Source organism: Rattus norvegicus, chromosome 1 (genome assembly GCF_021556685.1).
Source record: "Rattus norvegicus strain SHRSP/BbbUtx chromosome 1, alternate assembly SHRSP_T2T, whole genome shotgun sequence".
Lineage (NCBI taxonomy): Eukaryota > Metazoa > Chordata > Mammalia > Rodentia > Muridae > Rattus > Rattus norvegicus.
In genome coordinates this window covers 243,347,006-243,363,664 of record NC_141534.1, presented here as the reverse complement: position 1 = coordinate 243,363,664, position 16,659 = coordinate 243,347,006, and the positions used below count along the sequence as shown (strand labels likewise).

The 16,659-nt window shown below is 42.5% G+C and overlaps 1 protein-coding gene across 4 annotated transcripts in view; it reads left to right on the top strand.

Moving 5' to 3' along the window:
* The first annotated feature begins 9,506 nt into the window (after positions 1-9,506).
* Positions 9,507-16,659, top strand: part of Atad1 (ATPase family, AAA domain containing 1) — a 69,258-nt gene continuing 62,105 nt past the window's right edge. Inside the window, exons 1-3 of one of the 4 annotated variants that reach the window (XM_087565325.1) lie at positions 9,507-9,536; positions 9,759-9,893; positions 11,486-11,563. The gene's annotated coding sequence lies outside the window, so the exon portion shown is untranslated. The other 3 variants (XM_087565320.1, XM_087565309.1, XM_087565315.1) reach the window with 3 other exon arrangements.

The window sequence follows — 16,659 nt, the reverse complement described above, 5'->3', positions numbered from 1 at the left end:
TTAAGATGGATGAAGCAAAGAAGTGCAGGCTGAGGCAGCAGCTCTCTGCTCCCAAACCCCGTGGGAGAGAGACCTCACCGCCTGATCAGGTGGGCACTCCTGAGGCTGCAGAGCGGAGGAGACCACCAACACTGCCCACCCCTGCCCACATCCCTGGCCCAAGAGACAACTGTATAAGGCCTCTGGGCTCCCGTGGGGGAGGGCCCAGGAGCGGCAGGATCCCTGCGCCTGAGACACCGCCGGAACCTGAAGGAAACAGACCGGATAAACAGTTCTCTGCACCCAAATCCCGTGGGAGGGAGAGCTAAACCTTCAGAGAGGCAGACACGCCTGGGAAACCAGAAGAGACTGCACTCTGTGCACATCCAGACGCCAGAGGAAAACACCAAACGTCATCTGGAACCCTGGTGCACGGAGGCTCCCGGAAAGAGCGGCGCAGATCTTCCCGGTTGCTGCCGCCGCGGAGAGGACTTAGGCAGTACCCCACGAGCAAACTTGAGCCTTGGAACCACAGGTAGGACCAACTTTTCCCCTGCAAGAAACCTGCCTGGTGAACTCAAGACACAGGCCCACAGGAACAGCTGAAGACCTGTAGAGAGGAAAAACTACACGCCCGAAAGCAGAACACTCTGTCCCCATAACTGGCTGAAAGAAAACAGGAAAACAGGTCTACAGCACTCCTGACACACAGGCTTATAGGACAGTCTAGCCACGGTCAGAAATAGCAGAACAAAGTAACACTAGAGATAATCTGATGGCGAGAGGCAAGCGCAGGAACCCAAGCAACAGAAACCAAGACTACATGGCATCATCGGAGCCCAATTCTCCCACCAAAGCAAACACGGAATGTCCAAACACACCAGAAAAGCAAGATCTAGTTTCAAAATCATATTTGATCATGATGCTGGAGGACTTCAAGAAAGACATAAAGAACTCCCTTAGAGAACAAGTAGAAGCCTACAGAGAGGAATCGCAAAAATCCCTGAAAGAATTCCAGGAAAACACAATCAAACAGTTGAAGGAATTAAAAATGGAAATAGAAGCAATCAAGAAAGAACACATGGAAACAACCCTGGACATAGAAAATCAAAAGAAAAGACAAGGAGCTGTAGATACAAGCTTCACCAACAGAATACAAGAGATGGAAGAGAGAATCTCGGGAGCAGAAGATTCCATAGAAATCATTGACTCAACTGTCAAAGATAATGTAAAGCGGAAAAAACTACTGGTCCAAAACATACAGGAAATCCAGGACTCAATGAGAAGATCAAACCTAAGGATAATAGGTATAGAAGAGAGTGAAGACTCCCAGTTCAAAGGACCAGTAAATATCTTCAACAAAATCATAGAAGAAAACTTCCCTAACCTAAAAAAAGAGATACCCATAGGCATACAAGAAGCCTACAGAACTCCAAATAGATTGGACCAGAAAAGAAACACCTCCCGTCACATAATTGTCAAAACACCAAACACACAAAATAAAGAAAGAATATTAAAAGCAGTAAGGGAAAAAGGTCAAGTAACATATAAAGGCAGACCTATCAGAATCACACCAGACTTTTCGCCAGAAACTATGAAGGCCAGAAGATCCTGGACAGATGTCATACAGACCCTGGGAGAACACAAATTCCAGCCCAGGTTACTGTATCCTGCAAAACTCTCAATTAACATAGATGGAGAAACCAAGATATTCCATGACAAAACCAAATTTACACAATATCTTTCTACAAATCCAGCACTACAAAGGATAATAAAGGGTAAAGCCCAACATAAGGAGGCAAGCTATACCCTAGAAGAAACAAGAAACTAATCGTCTTGGCAACAAAACAAAGAGAATGAAAGCACACAAACATAACCTCACATCCAAATATGAATATAACAGGAAGCAATAATCACTATTACTTAATATCTCTCAACATCAATGGCCTCAACTCCCCAATAAAAAGACATAGATTAACAAACTGGATATGCAATGAGGACCCTGCATTCTGCTGCCTACAGGAAACACACCTCAGAGACAAAGACAGACACTACCTCAGAGTGAAGGGCTGGAAAACAACTTTCCAAGCAAATGGTCAGAAGAAGCAAGCTGGAGTAGCCATTCTAATATCAAATAAAATCAATTTTCAATTAAAAGTCATCAAAAAAGATAAGGAAGGACACTTCATATTCATCAAAGGAAAAATCCACCAAGATGAACTCTCAATCCTCATCTTCGATTGGTTTATATACAAGTGTGCAATTTCTAGGCTTGAAAGTAAAATGATGCTATCTGGTGCTGGATAGAGGAGCCTTATTTTTTATTATGGCAGCTTGCTATTTTTGTAACATGGTGATTTGGTTGAACACAATAAAGTACAGTAGTAATTGATCTCCCCCTCTTCCTGGATGAGTGAGGAGATGATTAAATGTTGATGTCAGCATCCATGAGCATATTCAGATGAGCTTCTGCTTCTGTTGAAAAGGATGCTGTGTTTGATTGTGGTCCGAAGCTTTGAAGCACTACTTGGCATCTCCTTCCTTGGAGGTCTCGCTGTTTAAACATAACAGATTTGATAGCTTGTTGGTAAGGTGAGGTCCAGCTTGTCTCCACTAGGTCATCTTCATGTGAATCCGGTGGTTATATGGTTTTGTTCTAGGGATATTTCATTTTTTTAATAACGGTTTTAGCTGACATTCATGGAGAGAATGAATCCTTAGAAGTGTGCCACTAGTGAAAGGAAATCCTGTCTAGAGTATGTTTCTTTACAAAGCTGTGTCACACCATCCTTTGGGCCCTCTGCTGGAAAAGTAGAATCAAGTCTCAAATAATGCCTTTTAAATTGTATCCTCTAGTATTATAGATGTAGGACAGTACTGTATCATACCTCTGTGGATGTAAAATAGCTTGTACCTGCTTTATGATACATAGTAGTGACCGTGCTTTATCAGAGCTGTTTTTAATGATGTTGCTCAGAATGTTTTCTTTCCAGATGATGATTGAGAAGCTAATTTAAAAAAAAATGGTACCAGGTACCACAAGAGTAACAGAACTGTGCTGTTTTCTCAGGTTTTGTTTTTTTACTTTTTTTTTTTTAATGGAGTGTGCTGGATGTCTCTACAGTTTTGTTCAGATGACTGCAGAACCTGGAAAAGCTGTTGCTGCTGTTGATGCATAACACACTGCTATTATTGGTCTTTTTATATAAATATAAATATATATATACAGATATATAATTTGAATTTTTTGAAACTTTACCTGTGCTGTCAACTTTCGAAAAAAGTATCCCCGTTTACTGTGTTGAGTTGGCACTGTACAGAAATTAACAGCCATATTGGTCTAGAAATGTTGAACTTAAGTTTTTTCCATTTGTACAGGGGTAACACACTGTATTAAATATGTAAGGTCTTATATACGTGGGTTTGATAAAACTAATAAAGTATTCTCTAAATTAAAAAAAAAAAAAAAAAAAGAAGTGCAGGCTGATAGGAACCGGATGTAGATCTCTCCTGAGAGACACAGCCAGAATACAGCAAAAACATAGGCGAATGCCAGCAGCCAACCACAGAACTGAGAATGGGACCCCCGTTGAAGGAATCTTAGAAAGGACTGAAAGAGCTGAAGGGGCTTGAGACCCCATATGAACAACAATGCCAACCAACCAAAGACTATACATGGACTGACCCTGGACTCTGACATCATAGGTAGCAATGAATAGCCTAGTAAGAGCACCCTTAGTCCTGCCAATGGGGGGAGGGCAATAATGGGAGGGAGGGAGGGAGGGAGGGAGGGAGGGAGGGAGGGGAATGGGGAGGGAACACCCATATAGAAGGCAAGGGGGAGAGGTTAGGGGGTTGTTGACCTGGAAACCGGGAAAGGGAATAACAATTGAAACGTAAATAAGAAATACCCAAGTTAATAAAGATGGAGGGGGAAAAAAAGAGTTCAAGGTCATCCTCAGCTACATCTCAACTTCAAGGCTAACCTGGGCAACAAAGAGACATTGTCTTTTTTTTTTTTTTTTTTTTTTTTTTTTTTTTTTTGGTTCTTTTTTTTCGGAGCTGGGGACCGAACCCAGGGCCTTGCGCTTCCTAGGTAAGCGCTCTAAAAGAGACATTGTCTTAAGGAAAAGAAAGTAATTGCTAACTGTTAACATTGGGCTAGAGTTTGCTCAGTGGTTAAGTGACCTGACTTAGGTTATCTCAAGGCATACCAGGTGGTTCATGGCTGCCTACAACTCCAGGTCCAGCCAAAACAACACCTCTGGCCCCCACAGGCACCTGAATTCAGGTACACACACCCACACAGAGATACATATTCTAAAAACAAACAAACACATACCTTAACATGTTAATGAATAAATTACTTTTTTTAGTGTTTTTTTTTTACTTTTATTTACATGTAGATTTTTTGTTTTGTTTTTGTCTTTTAATGTATGAGTGCTTTGTCTGCATGGGTGCCTATATGCCAGAAGAGGATATCAGATCCCATTACTGGTGGTTGTAAGCTACCATGTGGTTGCTGGGAATTGAACTGGGGACCTTTGGAAATACAGCTAGTAATCTTAACTGCAAAGCCATCTCTCAAAACCTGTGTTTTGTTTTGAGACAAGGTTTCTTGGCGTAAGGCTTGACTGTCTGGAACTCACTCTGTAGACCAGGCTGGCCTTGAACTCACAGAGATCCGCTGGCCTCTGCCTCCAAAGTGCTGATTTAAAGGTGTTCTCCACCACTGCCAGGCTACTTTCTAATTTAAGTCTAACTTAATTTTTATTGAATTCTGACTCTAAAATGTGTTAGAAATGTGTTTTGTGGGTAAGATACAAAAAATTTAGACACACTCTCTAGCAAAACTTTCATAGGTGCAAAAATTCACACTGCATGAGGGTGTTTACATATGTTATTTGAAGTAGTGAAAAAGTAGAGGGGCTGGAGAGATGGCTCAGTGGTTAAGAGCACTGGCAGCTCTTCCAGAGGATACAAGCAAGTCCAATCTCCTAAACCCACATCAGACAGTTCACAACTGCTGTAACTCCAGCTCCAGGGGATCTGACACCTCTGGCCTCTTCAAGCACCTGCATACATGTGTAGACAAACACATAACTAAGAATAACAAAAAAAAAGTTTTTAAAAATAAGAAGATAAAATATGCATTAGTATGTTTAACAGAATATGACTCATGCCTACAATCCTAGCACTTGGTAAGTGAATGCTGGAGAATCAGAAGTTCAGAGTCATCCTTGGCTACATAGTGAGTTCTAGGTTAGCCTGGGATACATGAAATTCTATCTAAAAAGAGAAAGGGGAGGGGAGGGGGAAGAAAAACTTGGCTAGATAGCTAGCTCAGTGGTTAAGAATATATGCTACTCTTCCAGGGTTTCCAACACCTACATGGTAGCTCTCAACTATCTTTAACTCCAACGCTTGGGATCCAGCACCTTCTGTCTTCCTTAGACATTGGGCTTACATATGGTGCATATGCATACATGCAGGCAAAATACCTAAAGACATAAAAATATATCTTTTCTTTTTAATATATATATATATATATATATATATATATATATATATATATATATATATATATATGGTTGGAGAGATGTCTCAAAAGGGACTTGTCACCAAGCTTGACAGCCTCAGTTCAATCCCTGGAATCCACATGTTGAAAGGAAAGAAAAACAACCTCTACCAGTTGTCCTGACTGTCACGTGTGGTCTGTGGCAGACACATACATTATCTATACATCGGAATGCGATGATGTTCTCACGTGAAGGCAAATTATAAACCAGGATAAAAGAGAGTCAGTCACATTCATTCATCACCATGGAAATATCTCAAGTTTTAGTAACTTCTGGCTAAATCTGACTCACAGAACAAAATTGGGCTCATTCTCCTCACATTTCCCATCCTTCTCACAACTCGAGAAAGGACAGGAAGACTATGGGCTCTGTGAAGTCGCTGAAACCTTGGTCCTGAAGCTATGTCTGCTGAGCGGATGTGTAGCACAATCATACCGTAGTCACGGTTGTGATGTCAGCACAGCTGTTGGGCACACTTTTGTTATTACACCTGCTGGGAGATGAGGGATGGCCCAGGAATCAGCTAGGAAGTTGAGGACTTTCTGGTCATCTATTTGGAATCTTGAGTGCGTGGAGAGGACGAAATAGGTTTTTTCTTTTCTGATTGCTGGGATAAACAACATGACCAAAGCAGCTAGGGAGATTTATTAAGTTTATACATCTCCATCATAGTCCATCACTGAGGCAAGTCAAGGCAGAACGTGACACAGAGGTCATGGAGGAGTGCTGCTTACTGACTTGCTCCCGCATGGCTTGCCCAGCTTCCTTTCTAACACGATCCAGGGCCAGCTGCCATGGGGTGGCCCCTTCCCAATGGGACTAACACAATCCAGGACCAGCTGCCCAGGGGTGGCCCCTTCCCGGTGAGTTAGCCCTTCCCACATCAATCTTTCATCAAAACATGACCTACAGACTTGCCTACAGAACAATGGAAGCATTTTCTTAGTTGAGGTCCTCTCTTCTCAAACAGGCCTGGCTTGAGTCAAGTTGACCAAAGTCTAACCTAGGAAGGATGAGTAGAGGAAATACCAGCCATCTGCCCAACATTCGATAGGAAAGTAAGCAAACACCACCCGTATCAAGGAATTGACTCTATGGCCATCCGAATCTCTTCAGGGGTTCCCTTCTGTCAGAATATAAAAACACAATGCTCATTAACAGAAATACCTTCTTCACCTAGTGACATCAACTTTACCCTCCTCTTTCTATTTAGGTAAATGTACTCAGACATTTGAATATTTTGAAAATTAATTTCTAAACCAGAAAAAAAAGGTAGCACACTCCTTTAATCCCAGCACTCGGGAGGCAGAGGCAGGTAGTCGGATCTCTGAGATGGAGGCCAACAGGACAAGTTCTAGGACAGCCAGGGATATACAGAGAAACTATCTCAAAATAAATAAATAAATAAATAAATAAAGAAAGAAAGAAAGAAAGAAAGAAAGAAAGAAGGAAGGAAGGAAGGAAGGAAAGAAAGAAAGAAAGAAAGAAAGAAAGAAAGAAAGACAGAAGAAAAACAAGAAAGTTAATTTCTATTTTCTCACTGACACCATTAAAAATTAGGAAAGAAAAGAAAATAGGGCTTGAATAAAAGCAATAGCAATAGGTCCCATGAAGTACACCTGCAGTGTAAGCTTACTGAGTAGCCTGATATAGAAGTATAGCTTCCATCCAGGAGTTCAAAGCTAGAGTGGGCAGTAAAGCAAAATGCTATCACAAGAAAAAGAAGAGGCCTGTGAGATGGCTCAGTGAGCAAAAAGGCCCTTCTAGGACCTCTGAAAACCTGAGTTCAAGTCCTGGATACATATGGTAAAAGGAGCTGGGGATTTAGCTCAGTGGTAGAGCGCTTACCTAGGAAGCACAAGGCCCTGGGTTCGGTCCCCAGCTCCGGAAAAAAAAAAAAGAACCAAAAAAAAAAAAAAAAAAAAGCATAAACATATGGTAAAAGGAGAGAACCAACTCCTGCAAGCTTTCATCTGATCTTTATATGCATACTGTCTGTCACACACACACAGACACACACACACACACACACACACACATTATATGTTAAGAAGGACAAGAGAGGAGGGGCTGGAGAGATGGCTCAGCGGTTAAGAGCACCGGATGCTCTTCCAGAGGTCCTGAGTTCAATTCCCGGCAACCACACGGTGGCTCACAACCATCTGTAATGGGATTCAGTGCCCTCTCCTGGTGTCTGAAGACAGCTACAGTGTACTCATATACATGAAATAAATAAATCTTAAAAACAAAAAGGACGAGAGAGAAAACATCTACTAACATGTATTGTGACTGCCTTTTGCTGATAACATTCAGAAATGTGTGAGGTCATGAAAGAACACATCTTCTTAAGAGCCCTTGTGGGTGTGAGCATTACATGCAAGTAACAACGAACGGATTACAATGATTGGTTGTCTAGCGTGTAAGCAATAACGAACTGATTATAAGAATGATTGCCCACCACTATTCGGTGACTTGCGGGTATGAGCGACTTAAACAGCGCTCATGTATTCCTTACAACCTGGCCCTGTATTGCTTCGCTATCGCCCCTGCTAAACTCATCCGTCTGCTCTAACAGCTGAGACTTTGTTGTCATCTCTAAAATTTTCTGCCTGAAGGAATTTTTCTCATGTTTTCGGTCTCCTATAAGTACTCTCCCAGCAGACTCATCCTGCTAATCCACCAGGCATGCCCAGACAGATGCAAGCCTCAGTAGTGAACACAGACGTCTTTTTGGCGAGGACACTTTGACCAGGAGGGAAGAAAGGAGAGGACTCGTCATCTGAATTAGTGTACTTAATAATCAGGGTATTTATCTGAAAGAACGAAGAGGCAGAGCGCACGCCGTGGCCGTGGACATTGAAATGGATCGACATCTGTTGGTAAAGATTTCTAACTTCAAGCTCCATTTGCTACTTCTCCATGACTCCACTCTCTTTCATGCAAACTAAGGCATTTCCTTTTATTTATTGACCTTAACCTTTATGTGCATGAGCGTTTTGCCTGCACATATTTATGTGCACCACGTACATGCATGGTTTGGGTAGAGACCAGAAGATGGTTATCAAACTCCCTGGATTTTGAAATTACAGATAATTATGAACCACCGTGTGGATGCTGGGAACTGAACCTGGGTTCTCTTCAAGACAAGAAAATGCTTTCCTTACCCACCAAGCCACCTCTCTGGTCCCTCCAAAGCACTTCTGAAGTCAGTCATTATTTTTAGTTAGTGTATTTATTGTACAAAACATTTTCTTTAAAATTTTTCTTGTATGTTATTTTTATATTATTTTATATACAAATATTATATTCATTATACATTACATTTGGTGCGTGGTGTATGAGTGCAGGCATGCGATGACCAGAGAACAACTTTTGGGATCAAGTTTTTCCTACCATCATGGATTCCAGTCTTCAGAGCATGAGGTATGGCCACACATGCTTTTGACCCCAATAAAAGGGAGTCTCATTCTGACATTTTCATGCATGCATATAATGTACTTTGGTTATATTCACACACACACTATCATCATCCGCTTCTGTCCCGGCCTGCTTCTGCTTTGTACCAGATACTTTTGTGTTGCTTTAACCACATGACTGACAGAAACAACTTAAGGGAGAAAGGTTTACTTGAGGTCAGAGCTTTGATCCATCAAGGTGGGAAGGACACAATGGAGTTCATGGCAGTGGAGTCATGTGGCAAAGACTCTACACAATGAGCAAGAACAAGTTGAGGAGGGAAGAGTTTCAGCTTGCATGCCCTCATCTCGACCCACAATGGAGGGAAGTCAGGCCAAGCACCAAGGCAGGGATGTGGACTTAGAAACTGAAGCACAGACCATGGAGGAGTGCTGCTTACTGGCTCACTCCTTGTGGCCTGCTCCAGCCTGCTATAGAATTTTGCACTGAGACTCACCATTTGTGACATATTTGACAGTTACTTAATCTTTCTGTGTTCCAACATCCTCATCTTAAAGTGGGGTAAGATAGGGTTCTGGGGGGAAAAGGAGAGGAAGGGGGAAAGCAGAGGAGGGATTGGGAAGAAGGAAGGGAAAAGGAAGAGGAAAGGGAGGGGGAGGGGGAGGAGAGAGATGTAAATCTGGTACACCATAGACTATGTCATTGAATGCAGGTATTGTATTTTAAATTGTTAAGAAGGAGCCAAACTGAAGCCATTCTGAATAAAACTTCCTTTTTGAATAGGGCTCAAATAGGTTTAAGTTGAGTAGGTTTAAGTCCCCAAGACCTCCCTGAGTAGCTGACATGGCAAGTTGAGACATGAATGGCAGCTCAGTTGCCCTGCCACAGTTGAATAAACCAACCGATGAGTACATACAGGTAAGTGTACCAGCACAAAGACATGTTCCTAAGGAAGTTCCTGTTCCTAAATCCTGATTGGTTGAATAACATTAGCTGTAACTTGGCGTAGATGTTTGTGGTTTTCAAGCTTAAAGGCTCTGGAACATGCTGGCTTGCAGGTGGGGGGTTGCAAGTTCAGTTCCTGAGTCTTCTACGGCCCTGATCAATCAGTAGAGCAAAACAAGACATTATTTTTTTTGCAGGGTTACTATGCCCCTTTTTATTCCTCAATAACCATTGGGGGTTTCACTACTGGTTGTGTAGATCCTAAGTAAATTTATTAATGAGCTGCAGGCACCATGCAGGGCAGGTTTTGAGCTATTCTAATCCTCTCACCTATTAAAGCCCACACAAATGTCAATCACTTGCCAATCTGATGTCTCCAGGGTTGCTTCTGCTCCATCCTGTCCTCAGGATGCACATCTCTTGGCCACATGCTTCTGGTCCATCCAGTCTGATAGCAGCCGCCTCCTCTCTTTCCTCTCTCCTTGTGTTCTCTCGAGACCACCCTCTCCCACTTGATTCTAAGTCCAGCCTTCTGCCCAGTCATAAGCCCTTTTATTGACCAATCAAGAATTAATTGGGAACATTCTCTTTTTTTTGTTAAAGAATTATTTATTTTATGTCTATGAGTACACTGTAGTAACTTCAGACACACCAGAAGAGAGTATTGGATCCCATTACAGATGGTTGTGAGCCACCATGTGGTTGTTGGGAATTGAACTCAGGACCTCTGGAGGAGCAGTCAGTGCTCTTAACCGTTGAGCCATCTCTCCGGCCCAGTTGAGAGAATTCTTCACAGTACATTGGTTACACAACACACAAGACAAACCCCAACAGTAGCAGCGTGATTAAGTAAACTTTGGTCATCTGCATTGACCTGGTGTTTGAATTGTGTTGGATCTAAGCGGACCCCATAACAAAGTCTTTTCTTTGCTGCCACCCTAGCATGCTGGTTTGATGTTGATAAGCTGTTTCAATACATGCTGAATAGTGAATTACTATTAACAAGTATGTGATAGGTGGTAAGAAAAAGGCCCTTTAAGATATTAGAATAAAAACATCTTAAAGACAGTTTTGTTTTGGTTGGTTGGTTTTGTTTTTTTTGTTGTTTTGTTTTGTTTTGTTTTGTTTTTGAGACAGGGTTATTCTTTGTAGCTCTGGCTGTCCTGAAACTCACTCTGTAGATCAGGCTGCCCTCAAACTCAAGAGATCTGCCTGCCTCTGCCTTCCAAAGGCTAAGGTTAAAGGCATGCACCACCACCAGCACCCAACTTTAAAGATAGTTTTATGTCTTTTATTAAAAATAGTCTTACAGCCTATCAGTGTCTCAGTTAAGGACTTAAGTGAGTTGCTTTTGCCTCTGGAATCCTGGGTTGGTATTTCGAGGACAGTCCAATCACGTTCACATGCTGGATGCTTCTCTTAAGTCACAATAATGTCCAACATTGTGACATGACCAAGAATTCTCACAACCTCTTTTCCCACCCATTCAAAGTTCTAACTGAAAGTTAACTTCCAATGTTACCTCCCTCATGGACTAGATAGCTCCTGGTGTATGTCTCCCACAGACTAGAAGGATGTAGTCACTGCTGAAGCAAAAAGCAAACCAGCGTGGGCTCCTCAACAACCAGCCTCTCCTTCATAAGGTACTGTGCCATTTAGAATCAAAACCTTATCCTCACCAGCTAGTTTAATCCCTGACAATTACTAATTTTTCTTTTTGACTTCAATGAAGTTGTGTGCACTTCTACTAGATTTTCTTAATGAAAATGTGTATAAATGTCTGTACTTGTGTGTCTCCCAGTGCCTACCAGTTTTCACATCAGGCAAATGGTCAGATCAGTTGTTGGTTTTGCTGTTGTTTTGGGTTTGTTTGTTTGTTTGTTTTGAGACAGGGTCATTCCTTCTAGTTCTAGATGTCCTGGAACTCACTGTATAGACCAGGCTGGGCTGGTCCTCATAAGAAATCCTCCTGCCTCTGCTTCCTGGGCAGTTGGAATCAAAGCTGTGAACCACCAAGCTAGATATCGGATCAGTAGAAACTCGATGACTATCTTTTTTTTTTCAAATACAAAGTTTAAACATATAAATGTGACTTGTCAGCTAGATAAAATCTTGTCTTTGCCCATATAGAAGGGGAGGGGGAGGGGTTAGGGGATGTTGGTCCGGAAACCGGGAAGGGGAATAACAAGCAAAATGTAAATAAGAAATACTCAAGTTAATAAAGATTAAAAAAAAAAAATCTTGTCTTTTTTTTTTTTTCGGAGCTGGGGACCGAACCCAGGGCCTTGCGCTTGCTAGGCAAGTGCTCCACCACTGAACTAAATCCCCAGCCCCAAAATCTTGTCTTAAAGTAAAGCCATCCCTATGTCTCTTTACATGATCAAGCCAAATTTCATAACCTTTTCTTCCTATGCTCAAGGTGAGAAGTTTTCTGGAAGGACCTTAGTCAGTATTTCCATCTTTTGTTTCCTAAAGGAATTATCAACAGATGAAGTGTCAGGCTTACTTGATACGCTGTTTCCTGAAGGGAGGGGGGAATCACACAAATTTATTAATTACAAGTCAAATTTTATAGGTTCTTCTCAGCTGCTGCAATAAAAAATAACCCAAGTCTTCCAGAATACAAAGGTCTATTTTTATTCAAGAGGACAACTCTTTCGATCTAATGTACTGATGAAGTTATTTTCTACTTCTTTAATTTCTCTTCAGATGAAGCCAGGCATGAAGGCACATGTCTAAAATCCCAATTTGTGGGACACTGAGGCAAAAGGATCACCCCAAGTTTGAGGCCAGCCTGACCTTTTTATACACTGATACCCTGTCACAAAAAAAAAAAAAAAACAAAAAACAAAAAACAAAAAACCAAGCAAACAGAAAATAAAACAAACCACAACAACAACAACAAAAACAAACAAACAAAACACCCTGTAATATGGAAGTCGACACATCATAGATTTGATTTCATTCTTGTCCGAAAGAGCTCAGAACAATGCCAAAGCGTAATCAAACTCTAACAGGAAAAACCGTGCAGTCACTAGTGTTCTTAGTCACCAACTGGGATGGGCAATAACCTTTTTTTGTTTCTAAGTGAGTCAGCAGTTAATCAGTGTCCTCTGGGCAATAGTGGCAAAGGTGAAGTATGACCTGGAGGGATATTTCAGAGCAGGAAAGGAAGTACAGCCTCCAGGAAAGAACAGAAAAAGAAAGGAACTACGCTTGAGGACAAGCAGCTTCCTCAAGTTTCACTGCGTTGACCAACCCCAGCTCACACATAAGAACACTGAAGAAGACAAGAAGAAGGGGGGGAGGGGGGAGGGGGAGAAGGAGGAGAGGAAGAGAAAGAGGGGAGGAGGAGGAGGGGGAGGAGGAGGAGGAAGAGAGAGAGGGAGAGGGAGAAGGGAAGAGAGGGAGAGAGGGAGAGGGAGAGAGGAAGGAGAGGGAGGAGAGGGAGAAGAAGAAGAAGAAGAAGAAGAAGAAGAAAAGAAGCAGAAGAAAGAAGCAGAAGCAGAAGAAGAAGAAGAAAAGAAGAAGAAGAGAAGAAGAAGAAGAAGAAGAAGAAGAAGAAGAAGAAGAAAAGAAGCAGAAGAAAGAAGCAGAAGCAGAAGAAGAAGAAGAAAAGAAGAAGAAGAGAAGAAGAAGAAGAAGAAGAAGAAGAAGAAGAAGAAGGAGAAGGAGAAGGAGAAAGAAGGAGAAAGAAGGAGAAGAGGAGGGGTTGGGGATTTAGCTCAGTGGTAGAGCGCTAGCCTAGGAAGCGCAAGGCCCTGGGTTCAGTCCTCAGCTCTGAAAAAAAAAAAAGAAAAAAAAAGGAGAAGGAGAAGAAGAAGAAGAAGAAGAAGAAGAAGAAGAAGAAGAAGAAGAAGAAGGAGAAGAAGAAGAAGAAGAAGAAGAAGAAGAAGAAGAAGGAGAAGAAGAAGAAGAAGAAGAAGAAGAAGAAGAAGAAGAAGAAGAAGAAGAAGAAGAAGAGAAGAAGAAAAGAAGAAAAGAAGAAGAAGAGAAGAAGAAGAAGAAGAAGAAGAGAAGAAGAAGAAGAAGAGAAGAAGAAGAAGAAGAAGAAGAAGAAGAGAAGAAGAAGAAGAAGAAGAAGAAAAGAAGAAGAAGAAGAAGAAGAAGAAGAAGAAGAAGAAGAAGAAGAAGAGAAGAAGAAGAAGAAGAAAAGAAGAAGAAAAGAAGAAGAAGAAGAAGAAGAAAAAGAAGAAGAAAAGAAGAAGAAGAAAAGAAGAAGAAGAAGAAGAAGAAGAGAAGAAGAAGAAGAAGAAGAAGAAGAAGAAGAGAAGAAGAAGAAGAAGAAGAAGAAGAAGAAGAAGAAGAAGAAGAAGAAGAAGAAGAAGAAGAAGAAGAAGAAGGAGGAGGGGGAGGAGGAGGAGGGGGAGGAGGAGGAGGGGGAGGAGGAGGAGGGGGAGGAGGAGGAGGGGGAGGAGGAGGAGGGAGGAGGGGGAGGAGGGGGAGGAGGAGGAGGGGGAGGGGGAGGAGGGGGAGGAGGAGGAGGGGGAGGAGGAGGAGGAGGAGGGGGAGGAGGAGGAGGAGGAGGGGGAGGAGGGGGAGGAGGAGGAGGAGGAGGAGGGGGAGGAGGAGGAGGAGGAGGAGGAGGGGGAGGAGGAGGAGGAGGAGGAGGAGGAGGGGGGGGAGGAGGAGTAGCAGCAGCAGTAGACAGGATGAAAGAGATGGTTCAGAAGAAAGCTACTTCCACCTAATGGAGAGCAGAGTGTAAGTGCCTAAGTGTCAAAACTCAGTGTTCTGGAGTCTTCAAGCCACTGAGATATGTACGGTTCACTAGCCAGGTTTCAGTACAACTCCGACAGTTTCTCTCCTGTTAGGGCGGTCCTGTCCTGCTGTGTGTGTGCTTAGGACTGAGCTCTGGGCCTTGCACGTGCTGTTAAATGATTCTTCCAGTACCCTGTTACTCACCGTCTCTCCAGTCGCTCGGCACAGTCAAGGATTTCTTGTGTTGTAAACTGGGCATGGTGGCGTAAACTTATCAGCCCAGCACTTGGGGAGGACCACGGTCATCCTTGGCCACAAAAGTGAATTTTAGTGAATTTTAGATGACAAACAGCCATCACCAGCCCAGCAGTTGGGGAAGGTAACATAGGATCCATGGTCATCCATGACACCTGCATGCCTTCAAAACCAGTACCATGCAGGTGATGTTTCCTTATTACGAAGTCCAGCTGCAGCATGAAGTACAACCTTGAGCATCTTTGGAACACAGCTTCTTTATGCTCTAGAAGACACTTCCCATAAGATTCCATCTCAGTGATGCTGGTCTCTCTTAAATCACCATTAATGTCTTAGCTCCAGTTAAACAGCACTCAGTTGTCCCAGTAACCCCTTCTATTCTTGACTCTAAAACCAGAGCCACATGGCTGAAGCTGCCAAGTTCTGTTGCTTGCTGGGGCTGGAAGGAACATCCTGCACCTTGTTCTATTACAGTATCACCAGTTTTCTGATTTCAATGAATTCACTCTCTGCCTACATTTGGCTATCCTGGAACTTGCTATGTAGACCAACTTCTAACTCAGAGATCTGCATGCCTGAGTGTTGGGATTAAAGGTGTGGTCCACTACACCTGGACTTAAACTTTTCTCTACGTTTCATCAGGCTGGTCTTGAACTCAGAGATCTGCTTGCCTCTGTTTCTTGGGATTAAAGGCTTTTAACAGCATGCCTGGGCCTAAGCTTTTCAAGACCATTATTCCTCAGGATCTGGATTAAAAATGTGTGTCACCCCAAGTCAAGATTTGGATCAAAAGCCTATGTCCTCTAGCCTGGAGATTAGCATCACAGGTGTGCCCTTCATTTCTTCAAACAATAAGCAATAAGCTTAGATGGGTGGGGTCTTGCCCAGAAGTCATCGCTCCCTTCATCTGTTATCTCTTCGAACACAGGATTTAGCCCCATTGTACTTCCTGGTTCCCTTTTATTACTTGAATCATGTATTCTGAATCATGCATTTTTGCTTTCTAAGCTTGCTACACTTGATTAATATACTCTTATGAGAGTAAACTAGAGGGCAAAGTCTATGCTGGATTTTCTTGAGACCTCCTTTGTCAATGCAATTAATATTAATATAAATCTCTTTCACCTCAGGGAGACTCTTTGGACAAGGGTAAAGAGCAGTAACATTCTTCACCAAAACACCATAAGAATGAGCTCCAGAATTCTTTTTTTTTTTTTGGTTCTTTTTTTTTTTTTCAGAGCTGGGGACTGAACCCAGGGCCTTGCACTTCCTAGGCAAGCGCTCTACCACTGAGCTAAATCCCCAGCCCCTGATCTCCAGAATTCAAATCACCCTCAGCACCAGTCTTCCATATTCCTATTAGGATGGCCCATTAAGTCCTTCCTAAAGCATTCCATGGCTTTCCTAGTCCAAAGTCACTAAATCTACATTCTTCCAAACAAAAACATGGTCAGGCCTATCACAGCAATACCCCAGTCCCTGGTACCAACTTCTGTCTTACTTAGGGTTTCCTTTACTCTGAAGAGACACCATGATCAAGGGAACTCTTATTAAGACATTTCACTGGGGCTGGCTCACAAGCTCAGAGGTTCAGTCCATTATCATCATGGTGGGAAAGCATGACAGTGTGCAGACAGGCATGGGCCACACCCACAATGACACACATCCTCTAGGGCCATACCTCCCCCAACAAGGCCACATCTAATAGAGCCACTCCCTGGGCCAAGTATATTCAAACTACCATACAATATACAATACACACACACACACACACACACACACA